General features: G+C 36.1%; 1 pseudogene across 1 annotated transcript; it reads right to left on the reverse strand.

Moving 5' to 3' along the window:
- On the reverse strand, window positions 1-27,595 carry LOC146729912 (ubiquitin-conjugating enzyme E2 Z-like; annotated as a pseudogene). Its single transcript, XR_014927974.1, has 6 exons — window positions 27,177-27,595; window positions 23,288-23,475; window positions 15,615-15,726; window positions 14,753-14,868; window positions 4,488-4,578; window positions 1-1,476 (listed from the first exon to the last, which is right to left on the reverse strand). The product of XR_014927974.1 is annotated as a ubiquitin-conjugating enzyme E2 Z-like (transcript).

Here is a 27,595-nt window from a genome sequence, read left to right on the forward strand (position 1 = left end):
TTGGGTGGTGAAATAACTCATAATAATGAAAGTTTATTTTGAAAAAAAATATTGCAAGGAAAAATAACATTTCTGTCGATTTTGAAAACCAGTGCGACCATAACTGCAATTGCACGGATGTCACACATAATTAACATATGATTCGTAATCATAGTTCACTTGGATTTGGTCATGTGATCGAAAGGTTATCACCTGATATCACTTTATCATAGAGCTGGTTGATAACCATGACATCATGGGTTGTATTAACCAATTACCTTCGATTTATGGAAAATACTAACCTATGAGGTCACTCATGTCAGCCAGCTCTACGATCATGTGATATTCCTTTCTAAAGCTAAGACTATATATGGTAGCTCATTACCATAAGTATAACCTTAATGCAAATAAAGTTTCCATATAAGGAGAGGTGGGAATCCACTGCATAATTTCTAAATAACACAAAAAAATGCATTAACATTATGAGTATGCAAATTCATGTACATATAAGGTAAGACAAGACAAGACCTCTCAGTAAATACCATAGAAGGAACTCATTAACATTATTATAATGAGTATGCAAATTCATGTACATATGAGGTAAGACAAGACCTCTCAGTAAATACCATAGAAGGAACTCATTAACATTATTATAATGAATATGCAAATTCATGTACATATAAGGTAAGGTAAGACAAGACATCTCAGTAAACACCATAAAAGGAACTCATTAACATTATTATAATGTATGCAAATGAGGTTACACTGAAAAAGGATTTTGCTTCTCCTCATCAAGAAGTCAGTTTGAAACTTAAACTTTTCACCAACAGACTTCCTTGCCAAAATTGTTCTACACTTTTTCTTAAATTCTTCAATATTTTTGGAAATGAATTCTTCTATTGGAGTCAAGACACAATTTGAGTCAGTTTTTAGTTTTTACTCAAAAAAATATTCTGAAGTTAAGTGCAGATTATAAACAGGATTATTTTGTGAATTTGTGACGAAAAGGTTAGCCTCACGTTTCTGTTGTCAATTTGCATACTAGTAAAGTGCACCACCTATGGTAGAATGGGGAAAATGTTTTTTGTTTTTGTGTCTTGTTGATCCATGTCAACCTTTAATAAAAAGTATTTGAAAGCATTATTTATTAAATATCAAATGTTGGAACATATAATCCTGTTGTCATAGTATTAAATAATCTAAATACCAAAAAAATACAATAACTGAACTACATCACTCCATCGTTTTTTTTTCAATTTTCGAAGGACGAGAAGCAAAACCCTTTTTTAGCCAAAGGCAAATAAAAATATAACTCATGAATATGCAAATCAGCTGTTTGATTGTTCGTTATTTGTATCTGTATCTGATGTACTCATATCGCTGTCTAAGTCAGATAATTTGTCGCCTAATTTTTTATCTAGTCGCCTCTTGATTTTATCTAATCTCAGCTTTAATGCAGCATACTCGAATCGTCCTCGCTTCTTAACCAAAAGGATTCTGAAATGAATAAGAAAATAACTTTAACATCATGGAAGATTAATTAGACATCAATATGAATAAGGAAATAACTTTAACATCATGGAAGATGTATTAGTCATCAATATGAATAAGGTAACATCATGGAAGATGAATTACTCATCAATATGAATGAGGAAATAAATTTAACATCATGGAAGAAAAATTAGTCATCAATATGAATAAGGAAATAACTTTAACATTATGGAAGATGAATTGGTCATCAATATGGATTAGATTAGATTAGATTAATTAGAGCCAGTGAAAAAAAGCTAAAGTCAACAAAACAGCACAAACTCAACTTTGAAGTAGTGTTGAACAAACAATATATATTACACATGTAGGGGGGGTTACACTATTCAGGAGAATCCCAAAGTACAGTTTTCACATAGATTTCAGTCTTCGTTTTCACCATTATGTTTGCCAGGCGATGAAAATATCTGGATGTTTATCCCCGAGAATAGACACTATAGATCACTAGTCACAGTAGATAATTTTACATTGAAAAATAAGGCAGGCCTTAGATTTACCCAAATTTTAGGCTTGAGTAAATTTTGTATATGAACTTGAAATTAAATATTTAGACCAGCTTAAATAGGTAATGCGTAATGCAAAGAGAACATTGCATACAAAAAGTTAGGGGATAAATAATGACATTTTGTCAAAGCAAACCAAATTTTTGATGAAAATTTGCACATAAATTTATTAAAATAATGCTATTTGTAATCGGAAATGGTGACTCTAATCTATTGAAAATATCATGTCAAGTTGTGAAAAGTGATTGGAAAATTAGTAGATTTGTTTGCAAATTTGACTTAAGTGGTTGTTCAAACCAAACACTGACTGCACGTAATTTCAGTATAAATATTGCAGTTAGAAATGGTGGCTCTAATCTATTGAAAAGATCATATCAAGTTGTGAAAAGTGATTGGAAAATTGGTAGATTTGTTTGCAAATTTGACCTAAGCGGTTGTTCAACCAAATACTGCAGTTAAATGTTAGAAAAATTAATCAAAATTTGAATGAAAGCTAGACTGTAATACGTATAATGTTAAACAAGCGGCCTGTCGGCTGAGATAGCTCTGCTGTTAGCAATGAACATTACAATTAAAGAACTGAAAATATCATTAGAAAATGAACAATATGTATAGTATTAAAGCAATCAGACTTGCTGTTTTCAACAAAAATTTGAAAATATAACTTTTTATCAAAAATATTCATTAAAATTAGATAATTAAAGAACAAAATCATCTTGAAATGAACAAATCTGAGAGAGGTCTACCTGTAGTACCTATGTAGTTTATATAATATCAAAGCAATTAGACTTGTGGTCTTTAACAAGAAGTCGAAAATATCAATTTTTACCAAAAATGACAATAATAATCATGAAAATTAGAGAATTAAAGATATCATTACGAAATGAACAAACCTGAGAGAGGACCACATGTAGTACCTAGAAATGTAGTATCAAAGCAATTGGACATGCAGTTTTTAACAAGAAGTCGAAAATATCACTTTTTACCAAAAATTACAAAAATATTCATGAAAATTAGAGAATTGAAGATATCATCACGAAATAAACAAATCTGAGAGAGGTCCACATGTAGTACCTATATATGTAATATCAAAGCAATCAGGCTTGCGGTTTTTAACAAAAAGACAAAAATATAAATCAAAATTAGAGAATTAAAGATATCATCACGAAATGAACAAATCTGAGAGAGGTCCACATGTAATACCTAGATATGTAATATCAAAGCAATTGGACTTTCGGTTTTCAACAAGAAGTCAAAAATATCACTTTTTACCAAAAATGACAAAAATATTCATGAAAATTAGAGAATTAAAGATATCATCACAAAATGAACAAATCTGAGAGGGGTCCACCCAAGGTACCTATATACCAAGTATCAAATCATTCGGGCAAGCGGTTTTCAAGAAGAAGTAGAAAATAGCATTTTTGACCAAAAATGACAAAAATTTTCGCTATAAATAAGACAATTGAACATATCCACACGAAATGAACAAATCTGAGAGAGAAGCATCCAAGGTACCTTCCTAGAAAGTTTCACAGCTATACAGTTTGTGGTTTTTAAGAAGAAGTCGAAAATGTAAAGTTGACGATGGCGATGACGACGAACAATCAGTAATACTATAAGCTCCGCTCGACTTCGTCGACAGCGGAGCTAAAAATATAAACAGACAGCACTGACTAAACATACAAGTCATTGAAAATGACAGTCTGTAAAATTTTTGAAAGTTCTCTTTGTGCTCGTCATATTAAAGCAGAGGGGTTGTCGCGAGCGTGTCCTTGAAACTTGAGTCCCAAGTGGCGTATACAATGGATTGTTTATTTACATCAAATTCAAACATGTGTTGCGTGATGACCCGTCCGGTTTAAGACACAGCAAAGAAAAACATAGATCACAAGTGAAAGCATTTTCAAGTTATCACATTTTAAACAAACAAGTTGGCCGCCAGTCGGCCATATTTGATTAAATTGTAAAACAAATTGTCCTAACATGTATTCTAACATGTATAAAGTATGTGCCAAATTTGAATGAAAACTGACAAAGCATGTCCAAGATACCTTATATAAAAAACAAAACAAGATGCCTACCAGTCGGCCATCTTTGATCCAATTGCGAAAGAAATTGTCATGGACATGTATCCTAACATGTATAATCTATGTACCAAATTTGAATGAAAACTGACAAAGCATGTACAAAATACAACATTTTCAAAAAAACAAGATGGCTGCCAGTCGGCCATTTTGAATCGAATCGCTAAACCACTGCATGTGCATATGTCACACATAAAGTACTAGGCACATGCAAAGAATGAATAGAATCGGTCCAAAGGATTCTGAGATATGACTCTGGACAGACGTACGGACGAACAGAGTCCTCATTTTCAGACTTTGAACAGGGACTAATAATGTTAAGAAATAGCGTACAAAGTTGTGTATATTCTGTACCATACTGATCACCTACCTGCATGGCTTGAGATGAGAGATGTGCACTATCATTCACTGTGGCTATATAATAATCATAAAATTCAGGAAATGATTTTTCCATTACATCTCTGAAACAAATAACAACAAAGTGACATACAGTAGACCAATCACTGATAGCATAGTGGTTGTCACATCAGACTCATGATAACAACAAAGTGACATATAGTAGACCAATCACTGATAGCATAGTGGTTGTCACATCAGACTCATGATAACAACAAAGTGACATATAGTAGACCAATCACTGATAGCATAGTGGTTGTCACATCAGACTCATGATAACAACAAAGTGACATACAGTAGACCAATCACTGATAGCATAGTGGTTGTCACATCAGACTCATGATAACAACAAAGTGACATATAGTAGACCAATCACTAATAGCATAGTGGTTGTCACATCAGACTCATGATAACAACAAAGTGACATATAGTAGACCAATCACTGATAGCATAGTGGTTGTCACATCAGACTCATGATAACAACAAAGTGACATACAGTAGACCAATCACTGATAGCATAGTGGTTGTCACATCAGACTCATGATAACAACAAAGTGACATACAGTAGACCAATCACTGATAGCATAGTGGTTGTCACATCAGACTCATGATAACAACAAAGTGACATACAGTAGACCAATCACTGATAGCATAGTGGTTGTCACATCAGACTCATGATAACAACAAAGTGACATATAGTAGACCAATCACTGATAGCATAGTGGTTGTCACATCAGACTCATGATAACAACAAAGTGACATACAGTAGACCAATCACTGATAGCATAGTGGTTGTCACATCAGACTCATGATAATAACAAAGTGACATATAGTAGACCAATCGCTGATAGCATAGTGGTTGTCACATCAGACTCATGATAACAACAAAGTGACATATAGTAGACCAATCACTGATAGCATAGTGGTTGTCACATCAGACTCATGATAACAACAAAGTGACATACAGTAGACCAATCACTGATAGCATAGTGGTTGTCACATCAGACTCATGATAACAACAAAGTGACATACAGTAGACCAATCACTGATAGCATAGTGGTTGTCACATCAGACTCATGATAACAACAAAGTGACATACAGTAGACCAATCACTGATAGCATAGTTTTAGTCACATCAGACTCATGATAACAACAAATTGACATACAGTAGACCAATCACTGATAGCATAGTGGTTGTCACATCAGACTCATGATAATAACAAAGTGACATATAGTAGACCAATCGCTGATAGCATAGTGGTTGTCACATCAGACTCATGATAACAACAACGTGACATATAGTAGACCAATCACTGATAGCATAGTGGTTGTCACATCAGACTCATGATAATAACAAAGTGACATATAGTAGACCAATCGCTGATAGCATAGTGGTTGTCACATCAGACTCATGATAACAACAACGTGACATACAGTAGACCAATCACTGATAGCATAGTGGTTGTCACATCAGACTCATGATAACAACAAAGTGACATATAGTAGACCAATCACTGATAGCATAGTGGTTGTCACATCAGACTCATGAGAACAACAAAGTGACATATAGTAGACCAATCACTGATAGCATAGTGGTTGTCACATCAGACTCATGATTTCATTCACTAACAAATGCGAATTTGTCGAAACCAAACAGTGACAACAGGCTGGGAGTGCGCATGCGTGAGTAGTAGAAACATCGGTACCGATCTGCTCCACCAAAATAAGAAAAAAATCTATCGAAAACCTCATCAACCAGGAAAATTTAATACACCATGGCAAGTAATAAGACCAGCTACAAGAACAAAGATAGAAGAGTAGACTAAATGATATCAGGATCGACCAGAAATACAAGGCGAACAACACCGGACCGAGGAGAGGAACAAGATGGCAGTACGGAAAGCGGCAATAGCCAGCAAGATCTTAAAACACTCGTGAACCTGCCTACAGAACAAAAAATAACGATAATCCTAAAGAAAATCTTCGAAATAAAGTCTGATGTCGAGCAGATCGCACCATTAACTAAGAAAATAGAAGAGATGGAAGGAAGGGTGAAAGATATAGAAACATCGATCGAAAATGTCCACGAGAAAATGGAAGAAATTACGAAAGACACAGCCACCAAACATGAATTGACTGAATTAGAAGAAAAACTACGAGAAGTCGAAAAAGAAATAGAAAGACTAAAATGGAAACAAGATGATCAAGAAAATAGAGGAAGACGGATGAATATTAATTTCAGAAACATACCAGAGGGGTCAGAACAAGGAAGCAAGGGATGTATAGAATTTATACGAACATTTATGGAACAACACATGGGGTTAGAATCAGTAAAGAACATAGCGCTACAGAGGGCGCACAGAGACCCACCATTTTTGAACCCGTCGAAAGGAAAAACAACAAACCACAGACCAATAAAAGTGGCATTTGTAAATGCAGGCGAGGTCAGAAATATACTTATGTCGGCACCACGCATTCTGAGAAATCACCCATATAAAGGTAATCATATATTTATCACTGATGACGTCAGCTTAACAGTGCAAGCCGAACGAAACGCCTACTCGAGTACAAGAAGCAGTTGAAGGCTGAACAAACCCAAAAACGATGTTTTGTGGCTTGGCGTGTACCCGCTACATTAATGGTCGAAGGGGACGACGGCAAGATGAAGCAGATGACAGTTAAGGACATTAAATGAGTAATATTACATTAAATGGAACTAAAATTGATTTGAGCTTTGATGAGGTTTACATGTGAGTAACTGTCATTTTGGGGCCGGAGGTAAGATAGGTGTTTTTTTGTAAGTAATTTGTTTCTACCGACATGGTAACACCTGCACTCCACCTTTTGGTTAACTCAATCTCTTGTTATGTATTCATGTGTGGATTATTTGTTTTAGCTTTTATATGTTTTTATTTAAGTTATGTTGTTGTTATACTTCAAAAATGGGCAAAATATTTCAACTTGAAACCTGATTATATGTATAATTATGTGATTGATGGAACTTAGTATTTTAACCTTCAATGCCAGGGGGTTGCGGGATTACAAGAAAAGAAAAAAGATTTCAATCTGGCTGAACAAGAAATCAAAGAAAGCTTAGAAAGAACTCCCATGTGCTGAGAGTATTGGAGACACATTAAATATAATTCGAAATTACTTAGCTGAAAACTAATTATGCAAATCAGAAAATTAATATGACCAGATTTGAGTGTAAAACTAATGAGGTCTGCGCAATGTAACAGAACCAAAAAATTATGAATTATTATGCTTATTAGGGAATTAATATGAACAGATTTTTACCCCAAACTAATTAGGTTTGTACATTGTCCTAGAGCATCTTTGTACTAAGTTTCATTGAAATGGAATAATTAACACCGCGAAAACTCCAAAATTTCGACCCCTCTAAAAATTTGACGGCCTATTTATTTGCCGGGTTTCGGTGTTTTATTTACCTCCAAATTTTCGACTCCACTAAAAATTGCCGACTCATTCTTATTCGAAAATTGCGACCAGTTTTAGTTTTCCCCCAAACGAAAAAAAAACCGATGTGAGCGTTCAAACGGGACCTTCCTCAAAGGCATGAATCCGGGTTTCTGATTGACTGAGAGATTTTTATTTTATTGGTAACGAAAATATATTCTAAATAAACGAAGTTTCAAATAAAAACGAACACAAAAATCTCGGCATGCTGCGTTTCTGAATTGTTGATTATTACTGTACTCAGTAGTGATTATAATAATGTACACAAAATAAATTTGTTGAATGGTTATGAAATACAAATAAAAGTCAACTTAGTTTCATCGTAAGCGAATGATTCCGGTCTCGTATAAACGTTTGATGCTGTAGGATATCCGCCATGTTCTCTTAGGTCAAATAGGTCAAATCGCTAATTAACCAATCAAAAAGCTGGATGATGCGAAAACGGCATGATTTTTTTTAAATAAAAAAATTAGTTGTTTTTAAAAAATAAACTGGTCATCTGAAGAATAATTTAACATTGTTCACAGTGATAACAGCTCATTCTCGAAAGGAAGCTTACCCGCTCACGCTAGTCACGATAAAAATCATACACGTGTACTCTTGAATAGACAGACGTCAATGACTACGGTAAAACTTAGACTCTATTTTAGCCGGCAGGATTGATTGAAATGTCCGAAAAATGACGCCAAAATACACCTTAAAAGTCCCATTTTATTTTCTTAAATCCCATTATATTTTTTAATCCAAGGGCGAATTTACGGCAGAATTTGGTCCCTCAAATCACCGGTACGGTGCTCAAATAAGGGACACGTGAGCTTTGATTCTAACCGGATACATTGCACTGGGTCGGGGAGATCGTTTGCTAAACTTCCATGTATCTTTTGTCCAATGGGTACCTGTACTTCGAACATTCACAAGTTTTCCTAGGTAGTGCGAGACAGCTTTGTCTTTTGACCTATTAGTTTTGTGCTGACCTCTTCTCCGCGTCTTGATGTTTTGTTTTGCTTGTCATAATACTCACTGATTGATGACTTTGTTTAGATTTTGAGTTACAACTCGGCCACGACCTTTGCTTTTACCGTGAAACATGAGGAAGTTTACGTCAATTGACGGACATTGCATTTTTTAAAAACTAATGAAGCACACTGTCTATCATCCCCATTTTTTTTTGCTGATTTCTATTCTGAAAAATTCGACCGTCCGAAAATGCACCTTAATTTTGACTCTAAAAACACGTCACATTTCTAACACAAATTATTTAAAACCAGTCGAAATTTTGGAGTTTTTACGGTACTTTAGATATCAGTGTGAAAGATTAAAATTGGTTAATTATGCAAATTAGGTAATTAATATGTACAGATTTTAACCCACAATTATTCAGGTCTGTCTATTGTCCTACAGCATCCATGTACATTCATTGATATGTGATGTATAGTACCTGAGATATCAGTGTGAAAGTTGGTTAATTATGCAAATTAGGTGATTAATATGCACAAATATTTACCGGAAACTAATTGGGTCTGCATAATTCTAGATTCATTGAAATATGATGATTAGTACTTTAGATATCAGTAGAAAAGCTGAAAATTAATTATGCAAATTAGGTAATTAATATGCACAATTATTTACCCTAAAACTAATCAGGTCTCTGCATAGTCCTAAAGGATCTATGTACCAAGTTTCATTGAAATGCGATGATTAGTACTTGAGATACCCGTGGAAAAGCTGAAAATTAACTAATTATGCAAATTAGGTGATTAATATGCACAAATATTTATCGAAAACAATCAATCTCTGCATAGTCCTTGAGTATGTAAGTACCAAGTTTCATTGAAATGTAATGCTAACTACTTATATCAAATGCTGAAAATTAATTAATTATGCAAATTAGGTAATTAATATGTACTGATATTACCATAAAAACTATCAGGTCTGTGCAGTGTCTGACATCTATGTACCAAGTTTCATTGAAATGTGATGATTAGTACTTGAGATATCAGTGGAAAAACCGAAAATTGACTAATCATTATGCAAATTAGGTAATTAGTATCCACGGATTATTACCAAAAACTAATCAAAACCTAGCATTAGTTCAGAGCATCTATGTACCAAGTTTCATCAAAATCCAATGAGTGGTTGTTTAGATATCAGTGGAACAGTCATGGAACCACTAAAAAATAGCTAATTATCATGCAAATTAGGTAATTAATATGCACGGATTTTTACCAAAAATTAATCAAATCTGCGCATATGTTCAGAGCATCTATGTACCAAGTTTCATCAAAATCCAATGAGTGGTTCTTTAGATATCAGTGGAACAGTCATAGAACAGCTAAAAATTAGCTAATTATCATGCAAATTAGGTAATTAACGAGCATGGATTTTTACCAAAACCTAATCAAATCTGCGCATTGGCCCAGAGCATCTATGCACCAAGTTTCATCAAAAACCAATGTATGGTTCTTGAGATAGCAGTGGAACAGTCGGACACACATACACACATACACACATACACACATACACACATACACACATACAGACACACTAACTGCAAAGACTCCCATTTTGTGCTTCGCACATGGGAGTCAAAAAGCTAACCTAATTTTACTACAAAGAAACACATAGCACCCCATCAGATGAACAGTTTTGGTCATTACAATTTAAAGGCCAGTGCTGGTTCGCCCATGGTACAAGCGCTAGCAGGGGGGTGATGGTGATAGCTAAAGATTTGAATTTATCCATTAAAAAATGCATTATTGACCGGGAGGATGGTAGGTATGTTCTGCTCCATGCGGTATGTGGTGGAAGATCCTTTATAATTTTAAACACATATGCTCCTAACAGAGAAATAGAACATAACCACTTTTTGTCACAAATTGACCAGTTGCTGTTGGACAATCTCTTTGAACCACAAAGCAAGATAATTTGGGGAGGGGATCTAAATTTTGCAATGAACTTAAAATTAGATAGAGGAGGAGGTAACCCCAAATTTTGGCAAAAATCAGCAAACCAAATGAACGACATTATGGAAAAATACAATGTAGTAGATAATTGGCGTCTATTGAACCCAGAGGTACAGCGATTCACATGGCGGAGAGGTAAACCTTATGTAATACAAAGTAGGCTAGATTACATTTTCATATCGAATGACCTGCAAAGCCTGGTGAATAAAGTTGAGATTATTCCAGGAGTGCAATCAGACCATTCTGCAGTTCAACTTATACTTAACTTAGCCGAATTAAATCGAGGTCCATCACACTGGAAATTCAATGCTAGCCTTGTAAATGACGAAGTCTTTGTAAAAAGTTTGACAGAAAAATATTTCAGTGTGGAAAATGGAAGTAGAAAACAAGGATAAGGGATTTATTTGGGACTACATAAAATATAAAATAGGAGAATTCTCTATAAAATACTGTAAAAAAAAGGCTAAAAGCCGTAAAGATAAAATTAAAGAATGTGAAAAGGAAATTATACTCCTGGAAAAATTATGTTGCAACACCCCAACTGAAAATAATTTAAATAATTTAGAGGAAGCCAGACATGAACTAGAAAAAGAATACGATTACATCACAGAAGGGCAAATAATTAGATCTAGAGCAAGCTGGTATGAAAAAGGCGAAAAGAATAATAAATACTTCCTGGGTTTATTAAAAACAAAAAAAAGTAGATCGGTTATAACGCGACTTAAAAAGAACAATAGAACTATAGAAAATCATAAAGAGGTACTTCTGGAAATAAAATCATTTTATGAAGATCTCTATAGGGCAATCACTAAAGAGAACCCAAACCTGCAGGAATTTTTAAATGACAAAATACCCAAACTGGAGGAAAAATCAAAAAATGTTTGTGAGGGACTACTATCCATTGGGGAGGTATTCAATATGTTGAAATCACTTCCAAACAATAAGAGCCCGGGAAATGATGGATTGACTTCAGAGTTCTACAAGACCTTTTGGCCCATAGTGGGAAAAATGGTTGTTGATTCCCTAAATTCTGGGTACCATAAAGGGGAATTCTCAGTCTCACAACGTCAAGGTATAATAACTTTAATTGAAAAACAAGGGAGAGACCAACAGCAACTTAAAAACTGGCGGCCAATCACACTTTTAAACGTGGACATGAAACTTGCATCAAAATGTTTAGCAAAAAGAGTTGAACAAATCTTGCCGGAGATAATTGGTTTATCCCAGGTTGCTTTTGTGAAGGGAAGAATTGCAGGAGATTATATAAGACTGATAGACGAAATTTACAACTATACACTGGAGCAGGGTTTGCCTGGCGTCTTGTTGGCAATAGACTTTGAAAAGGCCTTCGACACCGTCAATTGGAAATTTCTTTTACGTGTTTTAGAAAAATTTGGATTTGGGGAAAATTTCTGTAGATGGGTCAAAGTAATGTACACAAACATTCAAAGCAGCATAATGAATAATGGTTATAGCACGGGATATTTTGAAGTCCAAAGAGGGGTGAGACAATGGGATCCTTTATCGCCAGCTTTATTTATATTGGTACTGGAAACATTACTTATTGTAATAAGGGAAGACAAAAATATTATTGGTATTTCAGTGGCAGGGCAGCATGTTAAGGAATCCCCATTTGTGGATGATATGACATGCTGTCTCTGACTGTAAATCTGTGGAAGTTCTATTATGCAAGATGAAAACATTTCAGACATGCTCTGGGTTGAAAATAAACAAAGAAAAAACTGAAGCGGTCTGGCTGGGAAAATGGAGAAACAAAAAAGATGAGAAATTCGGGGTAAAGTGGCCCACCTCGCCTATTAAGATTGTAGGAGTATACTATTCATACGATAGAGTGGAAATGAGAGAAAAAAATATAGAAAAACCCCTAAGAAATCTGAAAAGAATCCTTAATCTATGGAAGTGCAGAAAACTCTCCCTGTTTGGGAAGATTCAGATAATCAAAACATTTGGGTTATCTCAATTTACATATATTCTATCTAATACATATGTGCAAAATAATGTTTTGAAACAAGTTCAAAAACCAATATACAATTTTATATGGGAAGGTACAGATCGAATAGCAAGAAAAACTATGATAGGGGAGGTGGGCAGTGGGGGAATAAGAATGTTAGATATATTCATCTCAAAGAAAACTCATAGGATTCTTTGGATAAAACGTTTAATATGATAGGGGAGGTGGGCAGTGGGGGAATAAGAATGTTAGATATATTCATCACAAAGAAAACTCAAATGATTCTTTGGATAAAACGTTTAATATGATAGGGGAGGTGGGCAGTGGGGGAATAAGAATGTTAGATATATTCATCTCAAAGAAAACTCAAAGGATTCTTTGGATAAAACGTTTAATATGATAGGGGAGGTGGGCAGTGGGGGAATAAGAATGTTAGATGTATTCATCACAAAGAAAACTCAAAGGACTCTTTGGATAAAACGTTTAATAAATGACGAAATACACCATCCCTGGAAATTCTTTGTACAAGACAAAATTAATAAAATTGGAGGGTACATATTATTAAAATGCAACTTCTCAGCCAGACTGCTCCCAGTCAAATTTACAGAATTTATTTTAGATTGTTTAAACATATGGCAAGAAATAAACGAGCATAGAGGAATATATCAGATTTTATGGAACAATAAATTAATCAAAATTGGGGGAAAATCAATATATTACCGCAAGTTTGATGAACTAGGAATTAGATACATATCTGATCTATACAGTGGTAAAAGAATGAAACCTTGGGTTGATTTTCAGAGGAGAGGTCTAACAATGATTGACAAACTAAAATGGGTTGGATTGTGTAACACTATCCCAGACACTATTCCTGGAACGTAAAGAAATAACAATTATAGTTGAAAATAAACAAATTCACCTGGAAAATATAGCAAGAAAATCCTTAAAAGGAGAGGTAATCAACAGAATTTTTATGAAACCCAGAAGTCAGTCAATAATTAAAAATAGATTCACTGATGTAATAGAATGGAACCAAATGTATAAAATGGTCATCAACTTAACAACAGACACGAAAACCAGAGAATTTCAATTCAAACTTTTACACAATATTCTGTACACTAATTATCAACTGCACAAAATTAACCCACAACGCTTCCCAGAAGAAAAATGTACCTTTTGCAATGATCACCCAGAAACGCCTAAACACCTCTTTATGTTATGTAAGTATATGGTGTCCCTATGGCAAGATATCTTTGTAAATCTAGGGGAAGCACTTCAGCTCAGTAGTGTGCCAAATAAACTTTGTTTGATATTGGGGAATCCTGAATATAGTTGGCAAGTGAACTTTATAAGTCTACTAGCTAGAAAACATATCTATTTCTCAAAATTCAAAAAAACAGTGCCAAACTACCTAAATTTCAAGCATTTGCTGAAAAGATATTTTGAAATTGAAAGACAAATTGCAAGGCAAAATAATAAACAAGAGGCACATTACAAGAAGTGGTCCCCCTTGATTCCTTGTATCACATAATGTACACTTAGAATATACTAAGGTTTCATAAGTTTTATATGCTATGTAACTTCATTAAAGAAGCCCAATAAAAAAATGTTGTAAACACAAAAAAAAAAAAAAAAACAGCGACAACAGTGGCATTAAATGACCAGAACTGACACCTGGTACAAAAAAGGTGATATACAGTACAGCTGTGGTATAAGCCAGGATTACATCATCGGTTCAGTGTCATGCAAACAAACTTTATCTGAAAACCTATAAAATTTGGTGAAAGTGAAACAATTAAATTGATGGATTGTTGTAGAGTTGTTTACCTGAGTTCTTCTGGAATAAGATCACTGGTGCTTTCTAACATATCACAAACCGCTACTCTGATTGTCTCATGTCGTATACAGTCAATATATCGTTGTGCATCACCACTTTGTCTTTCCTTTCAATAAAATGCAAATTGTAATAAGAACATTGACTGTGCCTTGGCAACCGGGAACAAAACATCCCTTGGCAACCGTGTGCAGCATCCCTTGGCAACCGTGTGCAGCATCCCTTGGTAACCATGATTAGATGTGTTTACTTGTAAACAAAACTGAAACGAGTCTGCCATTTTGAATCAAAACTGGAAACCAATGCATGTTATTATGTGTCACATGATGTATGTGTGAAGTTTGAATATAATTGACAGCTAAAGTTATAGCTTTGAAACAAAATTTTTTAGAACACAATGGCCACTAGTCAGCCATTTTCAATCTGACCTGAAAAAAATAAGATGTACATTAAGTAGATATGTATATCAATAGACATAACAGGTTTGATTGAAATGCTACATTGTTACTTACCTGTTCAAACCCTGGTTCATTGTGATATGACTTGTACATTGTTACTTACCTGTTCAAACCCTGGTTCATTGTGATATGACTGGTACATTGTTACCTATCTGTTCAAACCCTGGTCCATTGTGATATGACTGGTACATTGTTACCTATCTGTTCAAACCCTGGTTCATTGTGATATGACTGGTACATTGTTACCTATCTGTTCAAACCCTGGTCCATTGTGATATGACTGGTACATTGTTACCTATCTGTTCAAACCCTGGTTCATTGTGATATGACTGGTACATTGTTACTTACCTGTTCAAACCCTGGTTCATTGTGATATGACTGGTACATTGTTACTTACCTGTTCAAACCCTGGTTCATTGTGATATGGTTTCTCATTTAATAATGATTGTATAGATATTAACACACTGGATAAACTTTGTGCCGGACTCCAGGCTGGACCAGACCATGTACTACAGGAATACAAAGTATTAAATATAAGTGACATGTCCTTACAACTTACTGTACAAACTTATCATCTCAGTGGAGCTGAATTGTTGGAATAAAGTCAAGTAAACTAACAACGTGCGTTTCATATAATATATATATACAAGAAGATCGATACGCACTACACCGCTGAGTGCAGTAGACATACTTCCAATGGCAATAGGAAGTTCGAAGGAAGCTAATACAGTTGATTTATAACAGATGAAGTAAATGGAAATCACTTTTCAGTCCTCATTAATGCACATATGAATTTAAAAGAGTTGGTAAACAAGAGACGATGGCAACTCCACGTTGTGGCAGATTTACACACTACTACAGTTCCACTAAAGTTTAAAAACACCATGGTCAGTCACACAAAGTCACCCAAATTCAAAAGGAATTTTTAAATGCGCTGGGGAACACGAGACGAACAATTGTGCATACTTAGATGACAATTCCACGTTATGACGCAGCGTGAAAATTGCAATTTAAAACTTTGCTTGCAGATTTCCGGGGATAGATTTACATAATACTACAGTTCAATAAGTTTACCAACACCACGGCCAGTCACACAAAATCTATCAAAAAGGGAACTGCAAGTCGTATAATGCCAAAACAGTACCATGATTTCACAACTTTCGAAATACGTTCGCTTTTATCGATAACTGCAAGAACAGCCCATAAACACAAAGCCTAAACTAACAGAAATTCGTAACACATCATTTGTAAATTCAATCCATCAAAAAAGTATAAAAAACATTTTCATGAACAATTTTTATTATATAAATACACTTTGAAAAGAAACATGATTCATAAACATAAATCTATTTGAATACATTCTCACTACAAATAACACAATACTTATTTTTCAATGGCGTCTCTTCACAGCACAAAATCTTGGAATCATGCACACATGTGAGTACTTCGGTGACACATTTTATAGCTACTGTACGCCCAAAATAATCCATTATTTATTGCGCAACTGTGACCAAACGACATCATTCTGTTAACATCCACACATTTTCATAAAATCTCCATGCACTTTTCGACCATTCATAAGTAAAATACACTACAATTTACTCCAGAAAAACAATTTTCTTGGTACATTTCTACATTCTTGCATATTAAATGAGGGGTTGAGACACATTCCAAGCGGAACACTTTTCTTGGACTAATAACAAAGCTGGTCAATCCTTTCCCAGCAAAAACAATGTGGAATAAAGTACTAATAACGTGAAGTATAAAAACAAGCAATGAGACCATTAACCTCTTCACCACCAGACTTTTTCACCCAAATTTTTCTGTAACTTTTTTTACATTATCCAATATTTCGGGAAATGAACCCTAATTTTGAAGCAAATAGACAAAATTTCAGTTTTTACTCAAAAAATTTGACTATTTTTGTTTCAATATTTGAAGAAAATAAAGACTATAAAGAGGACTATTTTGTGAATATGTGATGAGAAAAGGGACCTGGTGGTTAAAAGGTTACTGAAAAGGTACAAACGAGCATTACTCACCCCAATATACTGAGACACATATTACCATTACAATTTAGATTTGGATTAAATCGAACTTTACCATCTCTCGTCGTTATTAATTTAACTCAAGTTGGTCTGATTGAATAGTCAGGTGGAAATCGAATTAAAAAATGGAAGAAGCCGCCTTCATATGGAGTATCAAATGGTCCGGTAATCAACGCATGAACCTGAGACAAAAAGACAAAACAATAAAATATCGGTAGCCTAAAGGGCATAGACATATCAATTCTGGTCTCAAGTGTACTAGGACTCAAAATTAACAGCAAGCTAAAGAGCGCAGTTGATCTATTCTTGTGCCAGGTGTCCTAAAACTTAAAATTAACATTAGCCTAAGGGGCATAGACATATCAATTCTGGTCTCAAGTGTACTAGGACTCAAAATTAACAGCAAGCTAAAGGGCGCAGTTGATCTATTCTTGTCCCAGGTGTCCTAAAACTTAAAATTAACATTAGCCTAAGGGGCATAGACATATCAATTCTGGTCTCAAGTGTACTAGGACTCAAAATTAACAGCAAGCTAAAGAGCGCAGTTGATCTATTCTTGTGCCAGGTGTCCTAAAACTTAAAATTAACATTAGCCGAAGGGGCATAGACATATCAATTTTGGTCTCAAGTGTACTAGGACTCAAAATTAACAGCAAGCTAAAGGGCGCAGTTGATCTATTCTTGTCCCAGGTGTCCTAAAACTTAAAATTAACATTAGCCTAAGGGGCATAGACATATCAATTCTGGTCTCAAGTGTACTAGGACTCAAAATTAACAGCAAGCTAAAGAGCGCAGTTGATCTATTCTTGTCCCAGGTGTCCTAAAACTTAAAATTAACATTAGCCTAAGGGGCACAGACTATCAATTCTTGTCCCAGGGCAACTAAGACTCCAAATTAAGAGTGACCTAAGGGGCACAGACTATTAGTTTACATTCCAGGGCACAATTTAAATTTTCAAAAAGTAAGCTAAGTTACCAGTAAGCAAATTAAATGTAATGATATACTTTTTACACTCTTTATAAAATTGTGTTTAACCTTTTCACCACCAGACTTTCTCACCAAAATTGTTCTGCACTATTTATTTAATATTCTTAAATATTTCTGGAAATGAACCAAAATTTTTAATTTTGGAGTCAACAGACACAATTTCAGTCAATTTTCAATTTTTAATCAAAAAATTTGGCTATTTTTGTCCCGATCTTCTGAGGTAAAGTGCAGACTATAAACAGGACTATTTTGTGAATTTGTGATGAAATGAGGGACATGGTGGTGAAAAGTTAACTATAAAGATATAAACGAGCATTACTCACCCCAATATAGACACACTTTACCATTACGATATAGATTTGCATTAAATCGAACTTAACCATCTCCTGTCGTTATTAATATAACTCGAGTTGGTCTGATTGGATAGTCTGGTGAGAATCGGATTAAAAAATGGAAGAAGCCGCCTTCATATGGAGTATCAAATTGTCCGGTTATCAACGCATGAACCTACAAGACAAAAAGACAAAACATTAAAATATCAGCAGCCTAAGGGGCATAGACATATCAATTCTGATCTCAAGTGTACTAAGACTCAAAATTAACATTAGCCTAAGGGGCACAGACTTTCAATTCTTTGTCCCAGGGCAACTAAGACTCCAGATTAACAGAAAGCTAAAGAGTGCAGTTGATCTTTTTCCAGTACCACACACATACCAGGAGGTGGTTCATTACTACATACCTTAGTGATGTCATCTTTATCCGGTACCACAAACATACCAGGAGGCGGTTTATTAGTACATACTTTAGTGATATCGTCTTTATTCGGTACCACACACATACCAGGAGGCCGTTTATTAGTACATACTTTAGTTATGTCATCTTTATCCGGTACCACACACGTACCAGGAGGTGGTTTAGTAGTGCATACCTTAGTTATGTCATCTTTATCTGGTACCACAAACATACCAGGTGATTCATTAGTACATACCTTAGTTATGTCATCTTTATCTGGTACCACAAACATACCAGGAGGCGGTTTAGTAGTGCATGCCTTAGTGATATCGTCTTTATCCAGTACCACACACATACCAGGAAGTGATTCATCAGTAGTGCATACTTTAGTGATGTTGTCTTTATCCGGTACCACACACATACCAGAAGGTAGTTTAGTAGGGCATACTTTAGTGATGTTGTCTTTATCCGGTACCACACACATACCAGGAGGTGGTTTATTAGTACATACCTTAGTTATGTCATCTTTATCCGGTACCACACACATACCAGGAGGTGGTTTATTAGTACATACCTTTGTGATGTCATCTTTATCCAGTACCCGACACATACCAGGAGGCGGTTTAGTAGTGCATACCTTAGTTATATCATCTTTATCCGGTACCACACACATACCAGGAGGTGGTTAAGTAGTACATACCTTAGTGATGTTGTCTTTATCCGGTACCACACACATACCAGGAGGTGATTTAGTAGTACATACCTTAGTTATGACATCTTTATCCGGTAGCACACACGTACCAGGATGTGGTTTAGTAGTGCATACTTTAGTGATGTTGTCTTTATCCGGTACCACACACATACCAGGAGGTGGTTTATTAGTACATACCTTTGTGATGTCATCTTTATCCAGTACCAGACACATACTAGGAGGCGGTTTAGTAGTGCATACCTTAGTTATATCATCTTTATCCGGTACCACACACATACCAGGAGGTGGTTAAGTAGTACATACCTTAGTTATGTCATCTTTATCCGGTAGCACACACGTACCAGGATGTGGTTTAGTAGTGCATACTTTAGTGATGTTGTCTTTATCCGGTACCACACACATACCAAGAGGTGGTTCATTAGTACATACCTTAGTTATGTCATCTTTATCTGGTACCACACACATATACCAGGAGGTGGTTTAGTAGTGCGCACCTTAGTGATGTCATCTTTATCTAGTACCACACACATACCAGGAGGTGGTTTATTAGTACATACCTTAGTGATGTAATCTTCATCCGGTACCACACGCATACAAGGAGGTGGTTTATTAGTACATACCTTAGTTATGTCATCTTTATCCGGTACCACACACATACCAGGAGGTGGTTTAGTAGTGCACACTTCAGCGATGTTGTCTTTATCCGGTACCACACACATACCAGGAGGTGGTTTAGTAGTGCATACTTCAGCGCTGTTGTCTTTATCTGGTACCACACACATACCAGGAGGTGATATAGTAGTACATACCTTAGTTATGACATCTTTATCCGGTAGCACACACGTACCAGGATGTGGTTAAGTAGTACATACCTTAGTGATGTTGTCTTTATCCGGTACCACACACATACCAGGAGGTGATTTAGTAGTACATACCTTAGTTATGACATCTTTATCCGGTAGCACACACGTACCAGGATGTGGTTTAGTAGTGCATACTTTAGTGATGTTGTCTTTATCCGGTACCACACACATACCAGGAGGTGGTTTATTAGTACATACCTTAGTTATGTCATCTTTATCCGGTACCACACACATACCAGGAGGTGGTTTATTAGTACATACCTTTGTGATGTCATCTTTATCCAGTACCAGACACATACTAGGAGGCGGTTTAGTAGTGCATACCTTAGTTATATCATCTTTATCCGGTACCACACACATACCAGGAGGTGGTTAAGTAGTACATACCTTAGTTATGTCATCTTTATCCGGTAGCACACACGTACCAGGATGTGGTTTAGTAGTGCATACTTTAGTGATGTTGTCTTTATCCGGTACCACACACATACCAAGAGGTGGTTCATTAGTACATACCTTAGTGATTTCGTCTTTATCCGGTACCACACACATACCAGGAGGTGGTTTATTAGTACAAACTGTAGTGATGTCATCTTTATCCGGTACCACACACATACCAGGAGGTGGTTCATCAGAAGTGCATACCTTAGTTATGTCATCTTTATCCAGTACCACACACATACTAGGAGGTAGTTTAGTTGTGCATACTTTAGTGATGTTGTCTTTATCCAGTACCACACACATACCAGGAGGTGGTTCATTAGTACATACCTTAGTTATGTCATCTTTATCTGGTACCACTCACATACCAGGAGGTGGTTTAGTAGTACATACCTTAGTGATGTCGTCTTTATCCGGTACCACACACATACCAGAAGGTGGTTCATTAGTACATATCTTAGTGATGTTGTCTTTATCCGGTACCACACATATACCAGGAGACGATTCTTTAGTACATATCTTAGTGATGTTATCTTTATCCGGTACCACACATTTACCAGGAGGTGTTTTAGTAATACATACCTTAGTGACGTCATCATTAAAAAAATGGAAGAAGCCGCCTTCATAAGGAGTATCAAATGGTCTGGTTATCAACGCATGAATCTAAAAGACAAAAATACAAAACAATGAAATATCAGTAGCCTAAGGGGCATAGACATATCTATTCTTGTCCCAGGTGTCCTAAAACTTAAAATTAACATTAGCCTAAGGGGCACAGACTATCAATTCTTGTCCCAGGTATCCTAAAACTTAAAATTAACATTAGCCTAAGGGGCACAGACTATCAACTCTTGTCCCAGGTGTCCTAAAACTTAAAATTAACATTAGCCTAAGGGGCATAGACATATCAATTCTGGTCTCAAGTGTACTAGGACTCAAAATTAACAGCAAGCTAAAGGGCACAGTTGATCTATTCTTGTCCCAGGTGTCCTAAAACTTAAAATTAACATTAGCCTAAGGGGCATAGACATATCAATTCTGGTCTCAAGTGTACTAGGACTCAAAATTAACAGCAAGCTAAAGGGCGCAGTTGATCTATTCTTGTCCCAGGTGTCCTAAAACTTAAAATTAACATTAGCCTAAAGGGCATAGACATATCAATTCTGGTCTCAAGTGTACTAGGACTCAAAATTAACAGCAAGCTAAAGGGCGCAGTTGATCTATTCTTGTCCCAGGTGTCCTAAAACTTAAAATTAACATTAGCCTAAGGGGCATAGACATATCAATTCTGGTCTCAAGTGTACTAGGACTCAAAATTAACAGCAAGCTAAAGGGCACAGTTGATCTATTCTTGTCCCAGGTGTCCTAAAACTTAAAATTAACATTAGCCTAAGGAGCATAGACATATCAATTCTGGTCTCAAGTGTACTGGGACTCAAAATTAACAGCAAGCTAAAGGGCGCAGTTGATCTATTCTTGTCCCAGGTGTCCTAAAACTTAAAATTAACATTAGCCTAAGGGGCACAGACTATCAATTCTTGTCCCAGGTGTCCTAAAACTTAAAATTAACATTAGCCTAAGGGGCATAGACATATCAATTCTGGTCTCAAGTGTACTGGGACTCAAAATTAACAGCAAGCTAAAGGGCGCAGTTGATCTATTCTTGTCCCAGGTGTCCTAAAACTTAAAATTAACATTAGCCTAAAGGGCATAGACATATCAATTCTGATTTCAAGTGTACTAGGACTCAAAATTAACAGCAAGCTAAAGGGCGCAGTTGATCTATTCTTGTCCCAGGTGTCCTAAAACTTAAAATTAACATTAGTCTAAGGGGCACAGACTATGAATTCTTGTCCCAGGGCAACTAAGACTCCAAATTAAGAGTGACCTAAGGGGCACAGACTATCAGTTTACATTCCAGGGCACAATTTAAATTTTCAAAAAGTAAGCTAAGTTACCAGTAAGCAAATTAAATGTAATGATATACTTTTTACACTCTTTATAAAATTGTGTTTAACCTTTTCACCACCAGACTTTCTCACCAAAATTGTTCTGCACTATTTATTTAATATTCTTAAATATTTCTAGAAATGAACCAAAATTTTTAATTTTGGAGTCAACAGACACAATTTCAGTCAATTTTCAAATTTTAATCAAAAAATTTGGCTATTTTTGTCCCGATCTTCTGAGGTAAAGTGCAGACTATAAACAGTACTATTTTGTGAATTTGTGATGAAATGAGGGACATGGTGGTGAAAAGTTAACTATAAAGATATAAACGAGCATTACTCACCCCAATATACACACACTTTACCATTACGATATAGATTTGGATTAAATCGAACTTAACCATCTCCTGTCGTTATTAATATAACTCGAGTTGGTCTGATTGGATAGTCTGGTGGAAATTGAATTAAAAAATGGAAGAAGCCGCCTTCATATGGAGTATCAAATGGTCCGGTTATCAACGCATGAACCTACAAGACAAAAAGACAAAACATTAAAATATCAGCAGCCTAAGGGGCATAGACATATCAATTCTGATCTCAAGTGTACTGGGACTCAAAATTAACATTAGCCTAAGGGGCACAGACTTTCAATTCTTTGTCCCAGGGCAACTAAGACTCCAGATTAACAGAAAGCTAAAGAGTGCAGTTGATCTTTTTCCAGTACCACACATATACCAGAAGGTGGTTCATTAGTACATATCTTAGTGATGCAGTCTTTATCTAGTACCACAAACATACCAGGAGGCGGTTTATTAGTACATACTTTAGTTATGTCATCTTTATCCGGTACCACACACGTACCAGGAGGTGGTTTAGTAGTGCATACCTTAGTTATGTCATCTTTATCTGGTACCACAAACATACCAGGAGGTGATTCATTAGTACATACCTTAGTTATGTCATCTTTATCTGGTACCACAAACATACCAGAAGGCGGTTTATTAGTACATACCTTAGTGATATTGTCTTTATCTGGTACCGCACACATACCAGGAGGTGGTTTATTAGTACATACCTTAGTGATGCAGTCTTTATCTAGTACCACAAACATACCAGGAGCAGCTTCATTAGTGCATACCTTAGTGATGTCATCTTTATCCGGTACCACAAACATACCAGGAGGTGGTTCATTACTACATACCTTAGTGATGTCATCTTTATCCGGTACCACAAACATACCAGGAGGCCGTTTATTAGTACATACCTTAGTTATGTCATCTTTATCCGGTACCCGACACATACCAGGAGGCGGTTTAGTAGTGCATACCTTAGTTATATCATCTTTATCCGGTACCACACACATACCAGGAGGTGGTTAAGTAGTACATACCTTAGTGATGTTGTCTTTATCCGGTACCACACACATACCAGGAGCTGATTTAGTAGTACATACCTTAGTTATGTCATCTTTATCCGGTAGCACACACGTACCAGGATGTGGTTTAGTAGTGCATACTTTAGTGATGTTGTCTTTATCCGGTACCACACACATACCAGGAGGTGGTTCATTACTACATACCTTAGTGATGTCATCTTTATCTGGTACCACAAACATACCAGGAGGCAGTTTATTAGTACATACTTTAGTGGTATCGTCTTTATTCGGTACCACACACATACCAGGAGGTGGTTCATTACTACATACCTTAGTGATGTCATCTTTATCCGGTACTACACACATACCAGGAGGCTGTTTATTAGTACATACTTTAGTTATGTCATCTTTATCCGGTACCACACACATACCAGGAGGTGGTTTAGTAGTGCATACCTTAGTTATGTCATCTTTATCTGGTACCACAAACATACCAGGAGGTGATTCATTAGTACATACCTTAGTTATGTCATCTTTATCTGGTACCACAAACATACCAGGAGGTGGTTTATTAGTACATACCTTAGTGATATCGTCTTTATCTGGTACCGCACACATACCAGGAGGTGGTTTAATAGTACATACCTTAGTTATGTCATCTTTATCCGGTACCACACACATACCAGGAGGTGGTTTATTAGTACATACCTTTGTGATGTCATCTTTATCCAGTACCCGACACATACCAGGAGGCGGTTTAGTAGTGCATACCTTAGTTATATCATCTTTATCCGGTACCACACACATACCAGGAGGTGGTTAAGTAGTACATACCTTAGTGATGTTGTCTTTATCCGGTACCACACACATACCAGGAGGTGATTTAGTAGTACATACCTTAGTTATGTCATCTTTATCCGGTAGCACACACGTACCAGGATGTGGTTTAGTAGTGCATACTTTAGTGATGTTGCCTTTATCCGGTACCACACACATACCAGGAGGTGGTTCATTAGTACATACCTTAGTTATGTCATCTTTATCTGGTACCACACACATATACCAGGAGGTGGTTTAGTAGTGCGCACCTTAGTGATGTCATCTTTATCTAGTACCACACACATACCAGGAGGTGGTTTATTAGTACATACCTTAGTGATGTAATCTTTATCCGGTACCACACACATACAAGGAGGTGGTTTATTAGTACATATGTTAGTTATGTCATCTTTATCCGGTACCACACACATACCAGGAGGTGTTTTAGTAGTGCGCACCTTAGTGATGTCATCTTTATCTAGTACCACACACATACCAGGAGGTGGTTTATTAGTACATACCTTAGTGATGTAATCTTCATCCGGTACCACACACATACAAGGTGGTTTATTAGTACATACCTTAGTTATGTCATCTTTATCCGGTACCACACACATACCAGGAGGTGGTTTAGTAGTGCACACTTCAGCGATGTTGTCTTTATCCGGTACCACACACATACCAGGAGGTGGTTCATCAGAAGTGCATACCTTAGTTATGTCATCTTTATCCAGTACCACACACATACTAGGAGGTGGTTTAGTTGTGCATACTTTAGTGATGTCATCTTTATCCGGTACCACACACGTACTAGGAGGTGGTTCATTAGTACATACCTTAGTTATGTCATCTTTATCTGGTACCACTCACATACCAGGAGGTAGTTTAGTTGTGCATACTTTAGTGATGTTGTCTTTATCCAGTACCACACACATACCAGGAGGTGGTTCATTAGTACATACCTTAGTTATGTCATCTTTATCTGGTACCACTCACATACCAGGAGGTAGTTTAGTTGTGCATACTTTAGTGATGTTGTCTTTATCCGGTACCACACACATACCAGAAGGTGGTTCATTAGTACATATCTTAGTGATGTTGTCTTTATCCGGTACCACACACATACCAGGAGGTGGTTTAGTAGTACATACCTTAGTGATGTTATCTTTATCTGGTACCACACACATACCAGGAGGTGGTTTAGTTGTGCATACTTTAGTGATGTTGTCTTTATCCGGTACCACACACATACCAGGAGGTGGTTCATTAGTACATACCTTAGTGATGTCGTCTTTATCTGGTACCACACACATACCAGTAGGTGGTTCATTAGTACATACCTTAGTGATGTCGTCTTTATCTGGTACCACACACACAGCAGGAGGTGGTTCATTAGTACATACCTTAGTGATGTTGTCTTTATCTGGTACAACACACACAACAGGAGGTGGTTCATTAGTACATACCTTAGTAATGTTGTCTTTATCTGGTACCACACACATACCAGGAGGTCGTTTAGTTGTACATACCTTAGTGATGTCGTCTTTATCTGGTACCACACACACATACCAGGAGGTGGTTCACTAGTACATATCTTAGTGATGTCGTCTTTATCTGGTACCACACACACAGCAGGAGGTGGTTCACTAGTACATACCTTAGTGATGTCGTCTTTATCTGGTACCACACACACAGCAGGAGGTGGTTCATTAGTACATACCTTAGTGATGTCGTCTTTATCTGGTACCACACACACAGCAGGAGGTGGTTCATTAGTACATACCTTAGTGATGTTGTCTTTATCTGGTACCACACACATACCAGGAGGTGGTTCATTAGTACATACCTTAGTGATGTTGTCTTTATCTGGTACCACACACATACCAGGAGGTGGTTCATTAGTACATACCTTAGTGATGTTGTCTTTATCCGGTACCACACACATACAAGGCGGTGGTTCATTAGTACATACCTTAGTGATGTTGTCTTTATCCGGTACCACACACATACCAGGAGGTGGTTCATTAGTACATACCTTAGTGATGTTGTCTTTATCTGGTACCACACACATACCAGGAGGTGGTTCATTATATATACTCATAATATCTCTATAACTCAAAGCAACAAAAATGACATTATCATGAGAATATCGCAATCATATAAAAAACATCTCGAATTTTGATTTCATCCAACAGTGCATGATATCCTATACTTTATGGTAACTTGTGAGACCAGTTTCTATTGTATTGCAAATATTTTATTTTAGCTGAAAAGATTTTTTGGATATTTTGTATTAAGTTTATTTTCACTGATTTTTGACGCGTTGAATGTAAAATATAGGAACAGTGTATTTGCTGATTTTATTTTCAGCAAAAATTAATTCTGATTGAAAATAAAGTATTCTACAGTACTCCTTTTCACTGCATATAATACCAGTTTAATTTTGGAAAAGCC

The sequence above is a fragment of the Saccoglossus kowalevskii genome, chromosome 20 (assembly GCF_978046115.1).
Source record: "Saccoglossus kowalevskii chromosome 20, keSacKowa6.1, whole genome shotgun sequence".
In the NCBI taxonomy this organism is placed as follows: domain Eukaryota; kingdom Metazoa; phylum Hemichordata; class Enteropneusta; family Harrimaniidae; genus Saccoglossus; species Saccoglossus kowalevskii.